Source organism: Pipistrellus kuhlii, unplaced genomic scaffold, assembly GCF_014108245.1.
Source record: "Pipistrellus kuhlii isolate mPipKuh1 unplaced genomic scaffold, mPipKuh1.p scaffold_m20_p_26, whole genome shotgun sequence".
NCBI classification, from domain to species: Eukaryota; Metazoa; Chordata; class Mammalia; order Chiroptera; family Vespertilionidae; genus Pipistrellus; species Pipistrellus kuhlii.
In genome coordinates this window covers 4,125,524-4,141,387 of record NW_023425525.1, presented here as the reverse complement: position 1 = coordinate 4,141,387, position 15,864 = coordinate 4,125,524, and positions in this window count along the sequence as shown.

The following is a 15,864-nucleotide window of genomic DNA, read 5'->3' as shown; positions in this document are numbered from 1 at the left end:
TTTTGGAGGTTTCAACAGGCAGGTTTTTTTTATAGAAGGGAACTTTGTCAGAAGTGAGTGCATGGGTGTATTGCTTCAGATATATGGGTACATGTTAGGCTTAAAGACTAGATGTGAGAGATACAAATCAAAACAGTGCAGTACCATCTCACACCTGTCAGAATAGCCAACATCAACAAACGACAAGTGTTGGCGAGGTTGCGGAGAAAGAACCCTCGTGCACTGCAGGTGGGAATGCAGACTGGTGCAACCACTGTGGAGAACAGTATGGAGTTTCCTCAAAAAACTGAAAATGGAACTCCCATTTGACCCAGTAATCCCACTCTTAGGAATATATCCCAAGAAACTAGAAACACCAATCAGAAAGGATATATGCACCCCTATGTTCATAGCAGCACAATCTGCAATAGCTAGAATTTGGAAACAGCCTAGGTGCCCATCAGCAGATGATTGGATCAAAAAACTATGGTATATCTACACAGTGGAATATTATGCTGCCATAAAAAAAGGAATTCTCATTTGTAGCAACCTGGATAGAATTGGAGAACATCATGCTGAGTGAAATAAGCTAGTCAATGAAAGAGAAATACCACATGACCTCACTCATTTATGGATATTAAAGAACATTATAAACTGATGAACCAAAAGACAGATATAAAGACAGTAAAGCAACAAGCAGACTGTCAAATTACAGCGGGGAGGGTAGGGAGATCTGGGGGAGATAAGAGATCAACCGAAGGACTTGTATACATGCATGTAAGTACAACCAATGGACACAAAACTCTAGGGAGGGAAGGTATGTATCGGGGGAGGGGACAATGTTAAAATATGTACACAGATAATTTAAAAATGTTAATAAAAAAATTCATTTCCCTAATTACTAAAAAAATAATAAAGACGATGTGTTACATTGCATGGATTTGGATGTGCAACATACAAAAAAATAGTATTTCTGGGCCTCTTTTTTTTTGTTTTTTGTTAATCCTCATCCAAGGATATTTTTCCCATTGATGTTTAGAGTGGAGGGGGGGAGACACTGATTGTTTGCCTTCTTCATGTGCCTCAACTGGGGCCAGGGATCCAGCCTGCAACTGAGGTGTGTGTATACTTAACTGGAATCGAACGTGTGACTCTAGTCCATGGGCTGATGCTCTGTGCTTTCATCAAAACTGGCTAGGGCTGTTACCTATACTGATCGAAGGTAAGAAAAACTTGTTCTAACTCCCTGCAACAGTGCTTCCTATTAATTGGGGAAGCAGGGAAGAATGATCATGGAACCCTTAAAAACAGGATAAAAGTACAATCTGTCCTAGAAGAACTAAAGATGTAAGACAATTTGTGTATACAAATACTAGATTTTTAAATCTCTGTGCATAGGATAAAATCTATAGGAATATGCACCAGTTTTCTAACAGTGGTAGTTAACCTGTAAAGTAGCAAACAGGAGAGGCAACTTGTAGAAAAACGGCAATTTTACATACAAGTTAAGGAACATGCATACTAGTACTTCTGGAAAAAAGCTCCTGTCACACACTACCCATAGATTCTCAAAGACTCGTGGCTAATTTTTTAGGATGTGGCTTAGAACACTTGAATTTCCTAGCACTCTGAGGACTATGAAGCACAAACACATATTGCTTCATTATGGCAATTAAAAGTCTTTATTTGTAATCCTGTATAATAAAAGCCTAATATGCTAAGTGGCCAGTTGGCTGTTCAACTAAAGCGTAATATGCTAAGGCTGCTCAGCCACTTGGCTACGATGTGCACTGACTACCAGGGGACAGACAGTTGACCGGTAGGCCAGTTGCCATGATGTACACTGACCACCAGAGGGGGCAGGTGTTCCAACCAATAGATTAGCTGACTGCTGGTGTCCAGCTGATTGGGACTGAGTGAAAAGGACTGACATGCCCTGGAGCCCTCCTATGGTCCCTCCCCAGCTGACCGAACTCCCACATCCCTCCTTGGCTCTGATCCTGGGCCTGGCCTGTGCCCTCACTTTCGGCAGACAGCAGAATAACTGGTCGCATTGGCCACCAGAGGGCAGATGCTCACCGTGGGAGCTGCTCCCTGGTCTGTGTCCTCCCACAGCCGGAAGCAGGCCTAAGCTGTCAGACATCTCACATCCTGAGGGACCCTCAACCCCAAGTGCACGAATTTGGGCCTCTAGTGTAAAATAAAGGTTTATTTGTTTAAAATGTGTCCACTTCTGGATGCCAGATTCATAGGCATATGAATTTCCTTTTTCCCATCTAACTGAAATTAGGTGGATTTAAATGGTCAAAATTGGTGCATTTTTGTATTACAAAATGTACATTAAAAGGTAAGGTGGAGCCAAAACTGGTTTGGTTCAGTGGATAGAGCGTCGGCCTGCGGACTGAAGGGTTCATGGTTTGATTCCAGTCAGGGGCATGTACCTTGGTTGTGGGCACATCCCCGGTGGAGGGTGTGCAAGAGGCAACTGATTGATGTTTCAAACTCTCTATCCATCTCTCTTCCTCTGTAAAAAAATCAATAAAACATATTAAAAATTAAAAACAACAACAACAATGAGTTGGGGATAAAATTGAAAAAATTGAGACTGTCAAAGAGGGCCTAAATAGACTCCCTCAAGTGTGAGCATTGACACATGGGTAATGGAAGCACCACAGTGTCAGGAGACTGTGGCTCTGATCACTTTCATTTGGGAGAATTGAAAGTACGTGAAGAGGAGAATGGGGAGTTAGTGTTTAATTTGTGGAGTTTCAGTTGGAGAAGATGAAAAAGCTGGATGGTGGTGATGGTTGCACAATGAATGTACTGAATACCACATCTGTACGCCTACAAATGCTAAATTTTATGTATAGTTTACCAAATAAAAGACCCCAAAAAAGCTAATATAAAGATCCCCATATCTCTAACTTGATACTATTTCTTGGTGCTGTATTCTGTAATTTGAAAATTGTGAAATGACTAGGTTACCAATGAGATGATTGCTTGCTCTGTGACTGCTCCATCACCAGGGCCTAGTACAGATCCTGGAATGGAGTAAGTATCGAATTAATGGAAGGGAATGAGGGAGGAGGAATGAATGATTGGTAGGGCCTATTAACTTGGTAAATTTCCAAACAGAAACTTCCTTCAAATTAAACTTGTGAGCTGAAATATAAAAGGAATGACAGAAGTCTAGGTTGAACATATATTTAATCGTCATAACCCCCCAAAAAAGAATCACTTTTAAATCTGTTTAGTTAAGGAAGAGAAATGACAATTTAACATAATTATAAAAGTATTGGTGTTTAAGTCACCTTGTAAATTCATTTATATTGAACGGATCCCTAATCTCTGTTAAGTGTTCTATTTGATATTTGTAAAGTCAAGTGCAGAGAAGTCCAATAGGAAATGTTCTTTTAAACATAAGGGACATGACTTATTTTCAAGTACTGTACATTAAAAATTCACTAATCACCAAAACCAGTTTGGCTCAGTGGATAGAGTGTCAGCCTGTGGACTCGGGTCCCAGGTTCGATTCCGGTCAAGGGCATGTACCTTGGTTGTGGGCACATCCCCATTGGGGGGGTGCAAGAAGCAGCTGATTGATGTTTCTTACTCTCTGTCCCTCTCCCTTCCTCTCAGTAAAAAAATCAATAAAATATATATTTTTAAAAACAACATGTGCCCAAACTGGTTTGGCTCACTGGATAGAGCGTCGGCCTGCGGACTGAAGGGTCCCAGGTTCGATTCCGGTCAAGGGCATGTGCCTTGGTTGCGGGCACATCCCTGGTGGGGGGTGTGCAGGAGGCAGCTGATAGATGTTTCTCTCTCATCAATGTTTCTAACTCTCTGTCCCTCTCGCTTCCTCTCTGTAAAGAATCAATAAAATATATATTTTTTTAAAATGTGTTGTCTGATTACATGGATCCTGAATTCATTTACATGTTGCTGAATGGGAAGACCTAGTACTATAAACATTCCAATCCCTACTCCAAATGCATCTATGTTCCAATTAGAAGGCTTTGCTACATTCACCAAGGTAAACAAACATTCAGCTTTAGAAAAATTACATTAGTCCACATTTGGCATAATACTCACTGAAAAATACAGGCTAGGAAGCCACATGCAGAAGGGCAATACCAGGCATTGCTCCGGAGTGCTTGGAGCGGGCCACACAGCAGTGCTAAGCACATACACGGTGATGACATCCATCTTACCCAAGTGCAGGACCACCTACTTAAGTTTGATGGATCAGTACCCAGTATCTCTCATAACAGTTCCATGGGCACAGCTTCCAAAGTGCTTGGAAGACATGCATAACTAGTTATGTCACTGCCCTCAAAAGACTCAAAGTATGGTGTCCCCATTAGATAGTTTCTTCCAGTCCAGGTGCAATTGGCCAGTTGAGTCATTTTTACCAACCCTGGCCCGGTAGCTCAGTACAGCATTGTTCTGATACACCACAGTAGTATCCTGGTCAGGGCACATACAAAAAAGCAATTAATGCATGAATGGAATAACAAATCAGTGTTTCTCCCTCCCTCTCTCTACAATCAATCAATAAAAAAATCATTTTTACCATAAGCAAATGTGACAGTTGACATACCATCATTATCAGTGTGCCACAGAAACACATTTGATGAAAGGCCATATTCTTATGCAGAAGGGGAAGGGCTTGGTTAACCACTTACAATAACCCCTACCTACAAGATGGGGGTTGGGAGAGTGAACGAGATTGTTCCAAAGAGCACGTGAAAGAATGTACTTGGGAATGAGTAAGTATTTAGAGGAATAGAGTTCAGAATAGATCCAAGGGCATATGAAAATTTGTATGATAAAGGTATCGGGGTCTAGTAATAATTAATGTCGTTTTTAAACATTCGTTTAAAATCTTGCTTGGCGTTGACTTGTATTGACATAACCTTCAAACACGTGGTATCTACAGAACGTGTGAAGTGCAATTAACAAGTTTTGCTTGAAAAAGTTTGTGTTTGGTTTGGTTTTTGTTGCAAAACTAGGGCTAAGAAGATGGCGGATGAAGAACATATTCGGCACTGCATGCTTTACGAGTTCCAATTAGGAAGAAAAGCAAGTGAGGCTGCAAAGAACATCTGTAGTGCTCTTGATCAAGATGCAGTTAGCGCCAGAAAATGCCAGCGTTGGTTTGAGAAATTTCGCGAGGGAAATTTTTCGTTAGATGACAAGAGTGGTGGAGGCCGTGTGTCCAATTTTGATCAAGAAGCTCTTCAAGCTCTTTTGGTGCAAAATCCTCAAATTACCCAACAAGAGCTTGCGACAACTTTAAATTGTTCACAGAAAGCAATTTCCAATCAACTGCGTGCACTTGGCAAAGTCCAAAAGTTTGGAAAATGGGTTCCTCATGAGTTGACCTACAACAACCGTAATCAAAGAGTCACAATTTGCAGTTCGCTCCTCTCTAGTCAAAACCGTTTGCCGTTTTTAGAGCAAATTGTTACCGGAGATGAAGAATGGGTGCTGTCTGTTAATTTGAAAAGGCGGCCTCAATGGTTGGACAAAAATGAGGCTCCACAGCCCACGCCAAAACCTGACTTGCATGCGAAAAAAGTGATGTTGTGTGTTTGGTGGAATTTTAAAGGAATTCTTCATTATGAACTTTTACCATCTAACCAAACCATTGCAAGTGCAGTGTATAGTGCCCAATTGGAAAGGTTAGCCCAAGCTTTAAGAGAAAAAGAACCCGCGCTGATTAATCGGAAGGGCGTAATTCTTCACCACGAAAACACACGACCGCATACTGCAAGAATCACTGCTGAAAAACTGCGCCAGTTGGAATGGGAAGTTCTCCCTCAACCTGCATATTCTCCTGATATTGCCCCTTCCGATTACCATTTGTTTCATTCTTTGCAAAACTTTCTTCTTGGAAAAAAATTTAATAATGAAGAATGCCTCAAAAATGCATTGACCGAATTTTTGGCATCAAAATCACAAGAATTTTACAACAGAGGGATTAAAATGCTTCCTGAGCGTTGGGCACAAGTAGTAGAAAACAACGGCAACTATATTGTTGATTAAATTTTGTTGTATTGTTTAAATAAATTCGATTTAAAAAAGTATTAGAAAACGACATTAATTATTACTAGACCTAATATTTTATTTTGGTAGAAAAGGGGCAGATCAAAAGGTGGTACAATTGACAGTTTGGAAGAATCTAAGTTTCCACCCTTGCCTCATACTACATTAATGTAAATTACAGATCTATTAAATATCTAAATTTTAAAAATTTATATGAAGTATCACTGGGTAGCCGAAACCGGTTTGGCTCAGGGGTAGAGCGTCGGTTTGTGGACTGAAAGGTCCCAGGTTCGATTCCGGTCAGGGGCATGTACGTAGGTTGCAGGCACATTCCCGGTAGGGGGTGTGCAAGAGGCAGCTGGCTGATGTTTCTCTCTCATCGATGTTTCTAGCTCTCTATCCCTCTCCCTTCCTCTCTGTAAAAAATCAATAAAATATATCTTAAAATAAATAAATAAATAAAGTATCACTGGGTAATCATCTATTGAGATATACTAAGAAAAGAGTAAGATGCAAATTGGCCGTATCTTTGTGACACCCACAAGCCAATCAGGAGTGAGCAGCCAGGGCGGGCGGGGTGGGACACTTGTGCTCTGCGCCACCCCGGCTGCCCGGCCTCTGGGCAGCTGGGAAGGCGGAAAGTCGCTCTGGCCAGAGTGAAGGCAGTGCTGGCAGCCAGGGGAAGGAAGCCCATTCTTTTCTTTTCTTTTTTTTAATATATATTTTATTGATTTTTAACAGAGAGAAGGGGAGAGAGATAGAGAGCTAGAAACATCGATGAGAGAGAAGCATCGACCAGCTGCCTCCTGCACACCCCCCACCAGGGATGTGCCCGCAACCAAGGTACATGCCCTTGACCGGAATCGAACCCGGGACCTTTCAGTCCGCAGACCGACGCTCTACCCCTGAGCCACACCGGCTTCGGCGGAAGCCCATTCTTGCACGGCTCTTCGTGCATCGGGCCTATAGTAACAGTAATAATTAAAAGACAAGCAAGACTTTTTGATGACTGCTAAAACTTATGGATAAAAGTTCGAGGAGTAAGAACCGCATAGTCTGAGTATCTCCCCAAACAAGATACTTGCTAATTACAAAGGGAAATTTTTTAAACATGGCAGACATTCCTCAAGTGATCAAAGTGAACACCCGTCATGGCACAAATGGACATCACGTACTTACTGAGATGATGCACTAAGGACAAGGTCGCTTGTTTTTAAAAATATATATTTTATTGATTTTTTTTACAGAGAGGACGGGAGAGGGACAGAGAATTAGAAACACCTATGAGAGCCTAAACCGGTTTGGCTCAGTGGTAGAGCGTCGGTCTGCGGACTGAAGGGTCCCGGGTTCGATTCCGGTCAAGGGCATGTGCGTTGGTTGCGGGCACATCCCCGGGGGTGTGTGTGCGGGGGACGGCTGGTCGATGTTTCTCTCTCATTGACATTTCTAGCTCTCTAGCTCTCTCCCTTCCTCTCTGTAAAAAATCAATAAAATATATATATATATATATAAAAAGAAACATCGATGAGAGAGAAACGATGAGCCGCCTCCTGCACACCCCCTACTGGGGATGTGCCCACAACCAAAGTACATGCCCTTGAATGGAATCGAACGTGGGACCTTTCAGTCCGCAGGCCGACGCTCTATCCACTGAGCCAAACCAGCTAGGACAACAAAGTCACTTTTGTGACATTCCACAAAAACATATATAACTTTATTCTAAACATGGGAAGAACCAAATAGCCCCCAGTTAAGAGGCATTCTATAAAGTAACTGAGAGTATCCTTCGACAAATTTCAGTGTGGCCCTGGCCGGTGTGGCTCAGTTGGTTGGCACAACATCCTTCACACCACCAAGTGGTGGGTTCGATTCTTGGTCAGGCCACATACCTAGGTTTGGACCCACTGGTCCGTCCCCTGTTGGGCCATGTGTGAGAGGCAGCTGATGGATGTTTCTCTCTTGCCTCAATGCTTCTTTCTCCACCGGCCAGTGCTTACATTAATTTTTAATCTACTTCAACCGTTACAGAGAGCAGAAACCTTTTCATATCCGTAACCTTCATTCTCCTTTAGCTCTTGCCATGTTAGGTAAGTATGGGAACTGACTTTCCAGACTGATTGGTGTGGAAAAGAAAGTTAAATTTGATTTTAAGTAAAAGTCAACTGAATTAAGTCCCTGGGAAACAGGGTTACTGTACTGTTAGGAGACAGAACTGTGTCATGAGAAAACAAAGTGCTAACCAAAATTCTATTTAGTGAAACAATTTTCATTCTATGGCCTTTTGTCTGTAGAGATTTAGTAAAAGTCCTACAAATTCCACAGTAAAATACAATTAGACTTAATTTTAAGGTGTGCGAAGATTGTTAAAAGTTGTTTATTGGATTAAAAGCAGGGAGCTAACACATTTTAAAGCATACTTCGAGAGTTGAAATGAAAGGCTTTCTGAGTAAAAATCAATTGATGAGAAAGTTCAATTAGCCAGATCACTCCAACAGATGACAAAAACTTGACTAAATCTTCATGTGAATTTTCATAGAAAATGAACCTAAATTTGAATTAAATTTATCTTGGTATCACATAGCATTTCAAATCCAAATTAGACCTTTAGTTTTAGAGTTGTAAGCATGAGAAGAAAACCTAAGTACATTTCTTCATAATCTCAGTATAAGAAACTCCTTTTAGATTATGCAATAAAAGAGACTGATAAATTAAATAGCATAAAAATAAAAACTGTATGGCAAACACAATAAACAACATCTGAAGAGAAATAAACTGCAGAAAATTTTGTAAGCATATCACAAAGGATAAATCTCCATGTATATACAGACACCACCCCTATAAACAAAAATGAAGGAGAGGGGAAAATAAAATGAAATTTAAGCATTTAAAAAAAAGATAAAAATGAAGGAGAAAGAGAAAAGGTTTTTGTTTTTGTTTTTTTTGTTTGTTTGTTTGTTTTACAGGTTAATAAATGAGAGAGTGAGAGAGAGAATGAGAAAGGTTTTTATAGGTGAATGCCAGTTAATTAATGTACAATGAGAGTCTGACAGGTGTGGCTCAGTTGGTTGGCGTGTCGTCTTATACACCCAAAGGTTGTGAGTTTGATTCCAGTCAGGACACATACCTAGGTTGGGCTTGATCTCTGCTCAGGGCAACTGATGGATGTTTCTGTCCCCCTTCCTCTCTCTAAAAATCAATACTTAAAACAAAAAGGGACATAAAGCCCTAGCTGGTTTGGCTCAGTGGATAGAGCAGGAGCCTGCAGAGTGAAAGCCTCTATATGTGATTCCAGTTAAGGGCTTGTACGTGATCCCCGGCCATGGGAAGGGCACATGCTGCAGGCAATCAATGGATGTGTCTCTCTCACATCGATGTTTCTCTCTGTCACTCTCCCTCCTTTCCACTCTCTCTAAAAATCAACGAGAAAATATCCTCTGGTGAGGATTAACAAAAAAACGAAAAAAGGGAAATAAATTCTTAAAATAAATAAATGTACAAATGAGAGACAATAATCAGTCTGCAGTCCTTGATATAATAATAGATCAGACAAAAATTATCAATGATTCTGATACCTTTGGGTGAGCAGTTGTTGGAGAAAGGGATATTACCTTTGGATTCAAAGTATCATGCCACAGATTACTTATTAATTCTAAAATAAAAGACTATTCCTTTTCAATAACGAGGTCTGGCGGTCGCATTAGCAAATTTAGCACCACCAGCAGTGGATCAACCTAACAGGTACCTTCATGAACCTGCATTGTAATACCATGTAATGTTTACAGCTTTACTTAATGAGTATCCTTGACAAAAGTGTTTAAGCTGGGACCGGTTTGGCTCAAAGGATAGAGCGTCGGCCTGCAGACTGAAAGTTCCCGGGTTCGATTCCGGTCAAGGGCATGTACCTTGGTTGCGGGCACATCCCCAGTAGGGGGTGTGCAAGAGGCAGCTGGTCGATGATTCTCTCTCATCAATGTTTCTAACTCTCTATCCCTCTCTCTTCCTCTCTGAGAAAAGTCAATAAAATATATATTTTTAAAAAAGTGTTTAACCTGAATCTAATTTTGAGGAGATAATCTGAAAATTTCAGAATGTGAGAAATTCTACAAAACAACCAGCCTAAAGGGCTGGGGTCAGGATGGAGTGGTCTAGATTAAAAGACACTAAAAAGATACAACTTGTCCTAGATGGTTTGGCTCAGTGGATAGAGCGTCGGCCTGCGGACTGAAGGGTCCCAGGTTCAATTCCAGCCAAAAGCACCAGCCTGGGTTGCGGGCTTTATCCCTAGTGGGGGTCATGCAGGAGGCAGCCAATCAATGATTCTCTCTCATCATTGATGTTTCTAGCTCTTTCCCTCTCCCTTCCTTTATGAAATAAAGATATATTGGGGGGGGGGGGGGAAGATACAATTTCCATAGGCTATGCTTAAAAGTTGCATCCTGGATCTAACAAAATGAAATATTAACAAAAGGTATTTGGGTTAACTAGGGAAATTTACATATATATATATATATATATATATATATATATATATACACACACACACACACACACACACACACAGTATATGATAATATGATTGAGTAAATGTTCATTTTCTTCGTTGTGGAAATGGCATTATGATTCTATGGGAGAATGTCATTCTCAGAAGATGCAGGGGTGATGTCATGATGAATGCAACCTTCTTCAAATAGTTCAAAAATAAAATAAAAATTTTAAAATTAAAAAAAAATAGTTCAAATAAACAAAAACCAGTACATATAGATAGCCAAAAAGGGATGTGAACTCATGGTACTATTCTTTCAAGTTTGTTGTTAGTATAGATTTATTTAAATAAAAATTTAAATGCTTAAGACCTATCATTTGAAAAAGGAGACCCCTGTGATTAAAAAATCTTACCTTTAAAGGTAAGGATAACCCTGAGTTTCAGCACCAAAAATAATAACATGAAAGGGAGATCGGTGCCAAAACTCCTCAAAGAACGTTGCTACAGTATATGGTATGAATTACTCCTCCGGGGCTTGCTGGTACATGAAATTTCACTTAGCTGAATACAACGCACATAGGTTTAGAATGTTTTTCAGCAGATTAATCCTTTGGAAAATAACTTATGGTCTCATGAGAAATGCTACTGTAAGTAGCATACTGTGTATGACATAAAAAGAAAAGCTAAAAAGATGTTTTGTTAAAGCTCACAACCTAAAAGACAAAAATACATCGACCTTAGTGCTCTGTCTCATTACCTAACACTCTGTTCTCAAGGTGTGAGTTTAATTAGTTTTGATTTCTTGCCTCTTACTGGTTTCATAGGTAAAAGTGAGGACTAAAACTTTGACAAAAATCCATGTTTAATTTTATAAGCAGTAGAATCGGAAGAATAAATCATGTCAAAGGGTCAATGAAATATGTTTATCCCCTCCCCAAAAATATGTTTACTCCTCTCTCTTTGAAAGCAATGCTAGAGCCCTAGCCGGTTTGGCTCAGTGGATAGAGCATTGGCCTGAAGACTGAGTGGTCCTGGGTTCGATTCCAAGCAAGGGCACATGCCAGGGTTTGCAGGCTTGATCCCCAGTGGGGGGCAAGTAGGAGGCAGCCAATCAATGATTCTCTCTTATCACTGATGTTTCGATTTCTATCTCTCTCTACCTCTCCCTTCCTCTCTGAAATTAATTTAAAAAACATTATATATATAATTTTTTTTAAGTGATGCTAGAGCCCTAGCCCTGAATAGAGCATCAGCCTGCAGACAGAAGGGTCTCATCTCAGGTTTGATTCTGGTCAAGAGCATGTACCTCAGTTGCAGGCTCATCTGGCCTGTGTTGGAGGCAATCAATTGATGTGTCTCTCTCACATAGATGTTTCTCTCTCTCCCTTCCTTCCACTCTCTCTAAAAATCAACGGAAAAATGTCCTCGAGTGAGGATTAACAAAAAACAGACAAAAAGTGGTGCTAGGAAGGGATTCCTCCTGCGGTGACAAAATCTTCTGGATCTAAAGAGTGGTAATGGCCACACAACATGATGAATGCACCGAATGCCAATTTACTGTACGTTTTAATGTGGTCAAGACAGTGAATTCTTAAAAAAAAAAAAAAAAAAAAAAAGATGCTAGAATATTTAAAGACCGGTACCTGGGAACAAAAGGCCACTCCCCCTCCTCTCACCCTTATTGCACGGGAGGTATTTGAAAAAATGAATCTGGCCAGGGCCACGTTTGCCAAAGTTGCAGGTTCCACCTGCCGTCAGGGTACAAACAAGACTCAGCCAACGAATGCATAACTAAGTGGAACAGCAAATCGCTATCTCTGTCTCTGTCTCTGTCTCTCTCTCTCAAAATAATTTTAAAATGAATTTTGCTACAGTTATAACTCACCAAGTGGATGATTATCTATATATATTGATTATCCTGTAGCATATTCTGCATTTCTTCCCAGTAGGATCGACCTTCTTGATATGTATGACCATGTTAGCTGCGACTTAAGTTTCTCCAGACAATATTTAAATACTAAATGCAAAAACCAAGCTGTAAAGGAAGTCATGCTCAGGCAGCAGTTTTCTGTTTCGGAGGAAGCGGTAAACGTTTAGCGCTGCAAAGGGTGTTAAAGACCATTCAGTCCAGCCCACTCGTTTTAAAATCAGGGAGCAGCCAGATAGGAGGCATAAGGCTAAGCTTCCGTGTGACATTAGACAAACCCGATTTGTCTCATCCTTGGTAGGTAGGAGTATCCTGTGGCAATACCAGGCCAGCGGGCTGATCCAGTAATTCCCACGTACCGCCCTCACACACTGGTTAACCAAGACCTGACTCTCCCCCTTCCTCCACAAACACAAAGGAGAGCAGAACAAGCCTCAGAGGAGGTCAGGGTGAAGGGAACAGTGAGGGGCTCTCCTCGGAGCTGCTCCCTCGGAGGGATGGAGTACTATACATGGTGGCGTTTACAACAGCCTGGAGGCCAGCCCCAAAGAGCCTGCACACTACCCACCTGGGCGGTGCTCACAGAATACTGCAACAGGACAGAAAACAAAACTCCCACTGCCACAAAACCATAGTGAGCCCCTGCCTGAATGCTGAATATTGCTCCAAAAGCAATGAAAGAAAGACAGAAAGTCTGGCAAAGGGCAGCAGATGCTCAGAGGCATCCACCAGTGAGTATCTTTAAAGACTAGCCTGATAGGATCAGGACACTATCATCTAGAAAGTCAGAATTAAGAGGCTGTAGGACTGGGGTGCAAACACTGCTGAAAGGAGCTGTGGAAGGAGTGTGAACTTGTTCGTCAGGTCTTGGGGTTCAGAATTAGGAAGCATCGTTTCAAATCTTGAGAGGTGGGGGTGGGGGGTGGGGTTCTTTAGAGGGTGGGTAGGGCGTTTGTTTTGGACCCTTACTGCCAATCTCTGTTCGGATATGATGGACCAAGAAACCCGTGATTGACCAAAAAATTAATTAAGAAATCTTTTACTTGATGGAAGCATTTTTTGAAGGCACTTTTATATCAATATTTCCATTTCATTTAAATACATTCAGGAAGACCTTAGGTAAAATTTAAATGAGCCATCACACAAAGGTGAGGGTGTATCGCTGACATTTGTAAGGACTGCATGGATGGCATGTACATGCTCCCTTCCAAGGGGAGGTGGGCAAGGAGCACCCCTCATGCACTGATCTTCGTCCTCCAGGTGCCCTACACAAATACTTGTTGAATAAATAAATAAATACAACTTCATTAAATGTTTTTTTAATGATACTTGTTAGAGAGAGTTGTAGACTTGAACAAATCTAGTTCAAAGTTTACCCAGTACTTAAATCTTTATAGAAAAATGTATCCACTATATAATCTTCAGAATCTAGTGCTGATACTATATAAATAGTTTTTGTTAACTAACCACACCATAAAACCTTATGGCATCATACTACTACATTTTGGATAATGCTACTATTTGATATTGCCCATAATAAAAATAAGAAATGAAGTTCTGATATGTTTCTCTCATTGATGTTCTGACTCTGTCCCTTTCCCTTCCCCTCTGTAAAAAAATCAATAAAATATATTTTTTAAAAAGAAAGAAAGAAAGAAAGAAAGAAAGGAAGGAAGGAAGGAAGGAAGGAAGGAAGGAAGGAAGGAAGGAAGGAAGAAAATAAATGTAGCTCTAGCCAGTGTTGATCAGTTGCTAGGAGCATTGATTCCCAGGTAAGGCATGTACCTAGTTTGTGGGTTCGATCCTCAGTAAGAGCTCCAGGAAACAATGTGTTTCTCTCTCACATTGATGCTTCTCTCTATCTCCCTCTGTCCCCTTCTTTCTAAAAATCAATGAGAAATTGTCCTCAGGTGAGGATTATAAAAGAAGAAATGTAAAAATGAAGGATTCCATTAAAATCACAGCACATATTTCACTATCTAAAAATTATAGCCATCTTGAAGTGGAAGGTTAAAAACCTCATATTTATTCAATATATTTTGCCAGATGTGACAAAAGTCATTCACAGTAGACCCCAAAAAAGTTTACTGTGAATTCAGTTCTGCTCTCTATTCTTTTTTTTTTTTTTTTAATATATTTTATTGATTTTGTGCAGAGAGGAACGGAGAGAGAGAGTTAGAAACATCGATGAGAGAGAGTCATCGATCAGCCGCCTCTTGCACACCCCCCACCGGGGACATGCCCGCAACCAAGGTACATGCCCTTGACCGGAATCGAACCCGGGTCCCTTCAGTCCCCAAGCTGACGCTCTATCCATTGAGCCAAACCGGTTTCGGCTCTATTCTTATTTTGTGGAAGTTAGCCCATGTATGAAGTGACAAAAGTTTAGGATGTTCTCTATCTGATAGGATTGTAGTGATAATGAATTAGGGCAAAGATTTTTCATCATCCTTACAAAATTGAAAATTATTTTAAAAAGAAAATTATCGAGCTTTGATATAATTTGGTTCAGAGGAATTAGCTTATAGTCTCATTCCCAAAGTAGCTAGTTGTGTTGTTTGTTTTTCATTTGATGGTGAGGTCAAGTATGTATTTGCACACACACAAAAAAATATGTTCAACGATGTGAATAGAGGACTTGCTTCAGAGAAGGCTGGATGTAGATGGTATCACACATTCATTCAACAAATATTTATTGAGCATATACTATGTGCCTGGCACACATTTTTAGTATTGAAAATGCAGAAGCAAAAAAAGAAAAAAAAAGAAAAAGAAAAAAAAAAGAAAATGCAGAAGCAACATACACTTAAAAAAAAAATTCCCTGCACTCATGAAGTTTACTTATATACAGAGATAAATCAGATTTACTAATCAGTTTACCCTCTAATAGAGGATATACTAGTAAGTGTAAACAATTTTTTAAATGATAAATGTCTTGCAACATATAAAGTGCTATATCAAATTCACACTTTAAAATTCTGACATCAGAGGACGGGGAGATTATTTCTAGTTTTAAGGATCAGGGAAGCCTTCTTGGAAAATAATGACTCAGTTGAGACCAGCCTACAAGTGTAGCCTGAACTATGAAGACTCGATACGTGATTATCTTACATTAAATTCATGGTATTACAGAATGAAGAGAAATTAGGTAAGTTTAAAATATCAAGATTCAATACATGATTATCTTGCATAAATTCATTGTATTATAAAATAAAAAAGAACAAGAAAAATGAGGTAAATTTAAAATATAAAGATTCGCCAAAACCGGTTTGGCTCAGTGTATAGAGCGTCGGTTTGTGGACTTAAAGGTCCCAGGTTTGATTTTGGTCAAGGGCATGTACCTGGGTTGCACATCCCCACTGGGGGGTGTGCAGGAGGCAGCTGATTGATGCTTCTCTCTCATCGATGTTTCTAGCTCTCTATC